Raw genomic sequence first — 7,925 nt, forward strand, 5'->3', positions numbered from 1 at the left:
TTCCGGCTGGATCCTTGGCCGTTTTGGGGAAGGAGGCACTTCCTCATGTCAACGATCCGCCTGTACATGTCTTAGCTCGTGTACGCCTCCTTGAGCTTTGTCGAGTTTCTCCATCCAGGCCGAGTGCCAGGCACGCTTGTCCTTGTTGCACGAATCCTTCATGTCTCTGTAGTAGGGGTCGATGATGGCCTCGGCGAGGTGAACCAGTGAGTCCTTCTCATGCTCCTTGCTGCCCCAGATCTTGTATTGGCCCTGGGTGTCGACAAGATTCTGGCAGGCGGTGCCCGAATTCTCGAGCGCCTTTACATCGTTGGTGATGTCCATCGCAGGGAACATGTAGTGGGGGCTGTTGACAAACCTGGCGAAACGCTCGCAAGGCCTTTGTGGCCAGGCAGTAGTGGTAGCTGAGGACGTGGTGGTGCACGCACATCTGGGCGACGACGACCTTGGGACGAGACCCGGCACGAGCGCGGGTGTACTCGAGGTTGAACCCGACCACCTTGTACTTCTCCTCGGCAAGCAACAGCTCCATGATGTTGATGGAGTGCTCCACCCAGACCGTGTCGTTAGTGTACACCACCAAGAGGTCCATGAACCTTCTATGGGTGTCCACCACAGCACGCATGGTGAACTGCTGCTCGTCGTTGGCAGTCGCTCGGACCATCATTGGAGCCGCGCAGGATACCCTCTAAGAATTTCTCGTGGTGGATGTGCTTCTTGCAATGGTGGGGCGCGATCGAAAGGTTGAAGAGACACAAGGGTTAAATGGCCGCTGTAATAAATGGGGGCCGGCCGGCCTGTAATCATCATGTCTTGTCACGACGTTCATAGCGGAGGATTCCAGTGCATGCTTGACAACGCCGCACGGCACGCGTGGGCTCGAAGTGGCGCCAAATGTATCGTCGGTGAGCCTGTTCTTGCGCTACCGCACTGTTTACCGCGCAAGCTTCCCGCCCGGCTAGTTTGGCCACGCGTCGGCTAGAAGAGGGACAAATCGTGGGTGTTTATTGGCAAAAAGCTTTGTAAAAACGAAGTGTGTGGAATGACTTCGGTCATAAGTTTACCCGTGGGTGATGAGGTCAAAGTTACACAGAAGGGTGATGATGGACACTCGAGTGTGATAATTAATTCTGCACTCTACAGTGCACACGGTGGAAGAAACCAACTGTGTGCAATAATGTCGAAGATCGCAGTCGAGTTAGCTATACAGATCGTGTGCTGTGAGATCGACAAGGTAAACAGATTCGAGAATGGTTGATAAAATCCGAGACCATTGCATATTAAGGTCAAAATAGTGCTAGCAATATAGGAGTCTCATACGATGCCATTTCAATGATTGTACCACAGAAGCTCGAAATATTACAAGGTTCAAATTCCAGAGTTATATGGCTCAAATTCAAAGATTACAAGGTTCAAACTGATATTAGAAATGAAATTCAGCTCATCAGCTGCAAACCCTCGCGCTGATCAACAGAACATGGATATCAGAGAGGTTCAAACTAATATTACCACTTCTAAGTCTGGTTTCGAAACCTCACAATTTTTGCAAAGGGGTCAGCCACTGAGAAGTCATGTATGGGGTTCACACGATGACTTCCAATTACTCTGTCATCTGAAGTTCCAAAATTAAATTCAGCATTTTTGGAGCCTATTCCATTCTGCCGTAGGCGCCGGTGCTGATCAACAAACCATTCATTTTTGCGAAATAATGTAGGGCAAACCTCATTTCCTTCAGCACCCTTGCTCTGAGAACAAAGAACCTGGCGAATATAATCTCCGGTAAGGTCCCTCGGTAGGAGTTCAAAGTAATTTCTGAGAGATGCATATCTAGGCATTCGACGTGATTGTTATATTGTATCACATTATCCACCACTGGGCCTAATCTTATCTGCAAAAGAAGAAAACGTGTTAGTGCCTACATGCAGTTTTGAACATTACTACAGGCCTATTTGGTTTGCAGGATTTGTAAAATGCACTAACATGCCATCTTCGATCTGACATGATTAACATGGGCATTTGATTACATTCTAGAAAAATGTAGCCTTCTTCACAAGAGGTTGGAGTGGATGAAAAGTTCCCTAAGAAAACTAGTACAGATGAATCCAAAGGAGAAATGCTTATTGATTGTAGCCATATGGATCAAGCAACCAATAGGGGGGGACATGTATGTACTGAAATCCTCCAAAAGAATCCTTCAGAAATCGTAGTACATTGTCATTGTAAACTTGGAAAAAGGTGTCACAAATTGAACTCCCTTATTGTTAACATTTAACAGGAAAGGAACATCACCTCGATATATAGCTTCTCCAGGCACGTAAAGCATCTCAGGAAACTGACAACTTGCTCCAGGTTGGGGCCGATAGATTCTAGTGCCAAGACCTTCATTGTGCGCAGTTTCGGGGTCAAGCTTGTCGGAATCATTTTCTGAAGGACAGACGAACAAACATCTTCAAAATTAGAAATAATGTTAATTTCTAGAAGGAGAGGTAGAAGGCAGCTGTTGTACCTGAACGGGTGTGCATCCAATAACAAGTTCGGAGTATTTGTCAGACGAGTAGCCAACCACTGTCAATTTCGGCGCAGAAATGACATTGATTCTTGTTGGACCTTCTTGATCAACTACAAGTAATTTCTCAAGTGTAGGTGTGTCCTCATTGACCATACCATGGTACACATCTTGTGATGTCTTCCTGCCGCACCAGCAACACACATAAATAGTCCGGAGAGTCATGGAGGTGATGTGGAAGGTACTCAACCCATTGACCGCCTGAAGACGAAGGTACTCGAGTGCAGTACAGCCACGGAGTAGGCGTTCCATTCCACCGTTTGAGAGGCAGACGACGACGAGCTCGAGGTGCTTCAGTCGTGGTAGAATAAGAGCGGGCGTGTCATTAAGGGGGGATGGCAGTTCCTGAACTTGGCGACGCGCGGCGTGGGCGCGAGGCAAAGTGCGGACGTTGGCAGCGACCGCATATGCCCATCATCAAAAGTGAGCTCCTCGAGCTGATTTAGGGCGGGGGATCGGAACCAGTCGCCAAGCTTGGCTCAGTCCTTGCCGCTGGAACTGAACTTGCCCATTCTAAGGCCTCTGGTTGGGCCAAGGTGACTGCCGAGGATCTTGGAGAACGCATCCAAGCTTTTGCGGTAGCCATGGCAGAGCTCGTGGGTGTCGATGAGGTCGAGGGGGCTGGAGTTCCATAGGGGCGCCACCGCCGGGAAAGGATGGTTGTCCGCGCCCCATATTTGATTGGGAGGAGGGAGATGATGACTCTCAACATATCATCGGGGAGGCTGCTGATGAAGTCTAGGCCCGCTGGAGTCGCTTGCGGTTCTAGCTCGCCCTCCTCTGCTTGTTGGCAGCCCCGTTCTCCACCTCCGGAGTCTCCTTGTCAGCGGCGCTTTCTGATAGAAATGGGAGTACAGGGAATATTTAGTTAAAACAGGGCAATAGAAAAGTGTATTGGTAACTAGAAGTTATTAGGTAGGAATATAGTAAGAAAAGGGAATAACAGTTGGTTGCTTAAAGACTACACAATTCATTTGATATTGCTGGGTAAGTCAACATGCAGATAGTTGAAAAGAAAACTTACTTCGAACAAAGTCTGGACGGATGATATTGCCAGGGAAGTTACCATATATCTCATGACCAGGCCCTTTTATGTGCAGTGCAATTGTAGTGACAGCTCTCAGTTCATAAAACTTAGAAATTTCTCTCCAAAAGCCAGTGCCAAAATAGGAGTCACCACGTTCATCAAGTCTTACAGTAGCAATGATTGTAAATCCATGGTTTCTGTGCAGTATGACATCCCTATAGTCTTGATTAATGTAAAGGGAAAGATTGTGCACTACAGATTCTGTTGCATAGCAAGGGACGCGCTGCAGAAAATGGTAGGATTGTTAAAGAAAATATGGTAACATGCAAATATGGGCCCAAATTGAAAGAACTATACAACAGTCGAAATTGAAGGACAAAAATCTATAATTAAACAGATAGGGTAAACATGATGTCATGGAAATATGAGAGTAATCGAAAGAACAATACATCATTAATTTGCCTAATATAGAAAGAAGAGGGGAAAAAAATCCCCTTTGACGTATATGGTGCATGTGGCACCTTTTATCCAAATGTAGTAATATTTAGAATATGTTCAGGAAAGTAGGCCATGCCAGCCGATTTAGGGTAAGATTGAACATACCGCACGCATCCTCAAGTCATCTGGTACGGTGAGATGGAATGTCTGGCGGAGGACGCAAGGTCCTGATGTGTCCGCGCACTGTACACTCTATGAACGGAAGAAAACCCTCAAATCAGCTTGAATAAAAATGAATTCACGGCGATTTCGGCCGGGTGATTAAAGGAGGCAGATGAACTGGGATAAGAGACGAGATAATATCTCATTAAATTAGTTACCTTGTTGTCCATGAGAAAGAACCCTCACTATGGCAGATTCCCCAACCGAGCGGAGCTAGGTCGACCGTGAGCAGCGTCGAGAAAGTCGATGGCGATAGGCGGCGGCAAGCGGAAGTGGCGAAATGCGGTGGGCTTTGCCGGCAGCTTGGCGGCGGCGGCAGGCGGCGAGCTAAGTGTTTACCGCCGCGATAGGCGGTGCCATGCATAGACGCAGAGGAGCTTGTGCAGGTGTGAATGGGGACCAGAGGGGGTGGTGGGCGGGGTGAGGGTTTTTGTGACGTGGGGATGGTGAGGGTTTTCTTTTTTCTTTTTTGAATTGGGTGGTGAGGGTTTTCTGTCCCATAAAGAATTTTGGAGGTGACGGTTTGCTAGAGCCAACCGTGTGTGATTGACACAACAGGCAAAATGAAAGTCATTGCACACGGTTCCAATTTTGGGAACCATGTGTGATTGACGTACTACCTCCGTCCTGGTTTATTGGTCCCCTTTGTAATTTTTACCAAATTTTTACCAAATATTTAACTAAGAAATGTTTATGCATGTCACCAAAATTATATCATTGAACACTATGCTCAAATACCCATCCAACGATATAATTTTTGCTGACCTGCACTAACATTTTGTCAGTTAAACCTTCGGTCAAAATTTAACACAAATTACAAAGGGGACCAATAAACCAAGACGGAGGTAGATTCCATCAACCGAACTGATTGCATCCATATCCCACGGCAGACATAAGTAAACATAGATTAAACATACTTAGAGATAATAAGCGTACACATACACAAGCGTAGTTCAACCATAAGTACATAGTTCAACCGTCAATAAGCATACTCAAGTGTACATAGTTCGATCCCACATCTCATCTCACATGCCGGCACGATCCTGAAGCTTCTCCAGGTACTCGGCGTACGCGCCATGCGCCACCCTGTGAGAATACTTCTGCTTGAAGGAGCCAACGGCCCGTCCTCTTGCATGCGCCAGAACACTTACATGCGCGTCATGAAGCTTGTGGTTGCAAAATGGGCATCCATAGCCGTCGTTCCAGGTCCTAATACACCTGTTATGCTTTCCCACATAAAGCTCCCTCAGGATTTGCCTCTTGTACCTCCTCTGGCCATCTTCATCCTCGTTGTTCACATCGTCAGACAGCACCTATACAAATAGTAAAACAAATTTGGCATCAAATAAATGATTACATGCCGTGAAGTAGGATTAGGAATTTATGGCTATTTATTTATACATATCCAGAGATTATGGTTCGATTTTTAAGCACAGTCATCTATGTACAGACCAAACTTGAAGAAAATAATGGCACAAACATATGTAGGTCATTCAAAATCAATTGTCAAGTCCTGGCTAGGAATTATTAGCACGAACACTAACCCTAGTCAGATTACTAGCAGAAATCATTTGCACAGATGAAACAACTAATCACTTATCACTTATACCATTCAAACAATCAATACACTACACGGATCCAACGAAACTTACTCAGATTTCATGGATTGGGAGAACATAACCATAGGATTTCTATTCCAAAAAGGGGGAGGCAGGAGTAACCAGAGAAACCCTATGATCTATTTGACACATAAATGGGTATAGATGACTAACCAGCTGTCCGTCGTCGTCGGAGTGGTCGCCGGAGTGGTCGTCGGAGTCGTCATCGGGGTCGTCACCAGAGTCAGTGTGGAACTCCGCCTTCGGCTATGGAAGCTCGACGCCGTCGACGATGTCAGGGTGCAGCAATAACTCGCCAGCGGTGACGGCAACCTTTGTCTCCATCTCCACGCCGTGCTCCGGTGCTTTAGCAGCCCCGGCGTCGCCACTCCCTCCAATGGGGCGCTTTGACGACCTCATACACTGATGGCTTTGAGGACTGAGAGCGGCATTGAGGATGCAAGCGGAGAGAGAGAGAGGATTGTGTGTGTGGCGAGGATGGGGGTGCGGCCGCTCGGGCGCACCATTAATATGGAGTAGTGGGAGTTGTGGGAGAGAGGCGGGCGGCGGTCAAACCAATGGCTCGACTCCCAGTGAGCCTGCGCACCGGACTGCTGGCATGCCTACCAAAGTTTCACACAGCTACTCGCACGCCTCCCGATGACACTGCGTAGCGAGCACGCCTCCGTCAATTCACACACCTGCACGCACGCCTCCCAGTCTGCCCGCGCGGTGGACTGCTCGCATGCGTCCCGTCAACTCACGCCTGCTCGCACGGCACATGGGTCGCGCAGCGGCACCTATATTGTTTTTCTATTTGGATGATTAATGCTGCCGCTTTATTGCTTAACCGAAGCATGGCACGTATCCATTGTTGGTCTAACGCTGACGGTTCGAATAAATAATCCGTTTGGGATATTGGTTCCCAATTATTAATAACCTCCCGTTTGTAATTAGATAAAGATTACATCAAAACTGGTCTCAAATTTGACAAAAAAGTACAATGCCACTTTGTATTGGTGTCCATATGACAACACGATAAGTTTCATGAACTTCAAATAAGTTTTGGATGTACTAGAATGTAAAAATCAACATTCTCAATGTTTGAAATTTGTTGCACGGGGAGTAAACATGCACCCAGTGAGACACATGTGTTTTTGCAATCCATTTAGGTGCACTGTCACGTGTGCATGTAGCTCAAATTTGATTTTTGCACATTATACCCGTAGAAAATCAATCAATTACTGTACTAAAACGTCTTAATGATCTCTATGATTTTTTTCGAAATTAAAACGTCCCTCCTTTGGTAATATATGTTCACCGCGGGATAATTAATTTAACATGCATCGTAGTTGCGGTGGATTCGCGGTGTGTGTGGGTGTGTGCGTCTGGGGGTGGCTGGTGGCTCGCAGTACACTACGAGTTGTGAGCCACCATGTGGGTTGGCCATTTTGTTAGGCAGGCCGGTGCCACATCAGAGTCGTGAATTCGTTATTAAACATTACACAACCCATTCATACATACATGTTTTGGCCACATGCAGTCGATGGTTGTCCTACACGACACTCGATACTCGCATGTGACGCTTTCTGTGGGCCCGCGAGGTAGTCTTCCATCACTTTGACGAACAACAGTAGTGAGGTTAATTTGACCAGCAAGGTAGAATCTTTTTTGTTTGTGTTATGGTAGTATATAGTACGCGTCGAAGAGGTGGGAGGGGACTAGCATATATACTATACGTACGCGTCCGTGAACAAGTACACCTCACTCAGTGTCGGGTCTATTCGGTTTCCGAGGCACGTGCCACATCAAAATTGTGAAATTGGCTATTCAAACATCACACAACACCTCTTTGGGCCACATGCATGCACGCGGTGGTTATCCTAGCTAGGACACTCATGTGTGACGCTTCCATTTGTGGGCCCACGAGGCCATCATCGATGCATGCATGCATCACTTTGACCTACATCGGGAGAGGTTAATTAATTTCACCATCGATGATGATTCTTTTGGGTTGTACATATTATGGCAGGAGCATATAGTATGCGGTGAAGAGGGGGAAGGGGACCATCAT

Source organism: Triticum aestivum, chromosome 7D (genome assembly GCF_018294505.1).
Source record: "Triticum aestivum cultivar Chinese Spring chromosome 7D, IWGSC CS RefSeq v2.1, whole genome shotgun sequence".
Taxonomy (NCBI): domain Eukaryota; kingdom Viridiplantae; phylum Streptophyta; class Magnoliopsida; order Poales; family Poaceae; genus Triticum; species Triticum aestivum.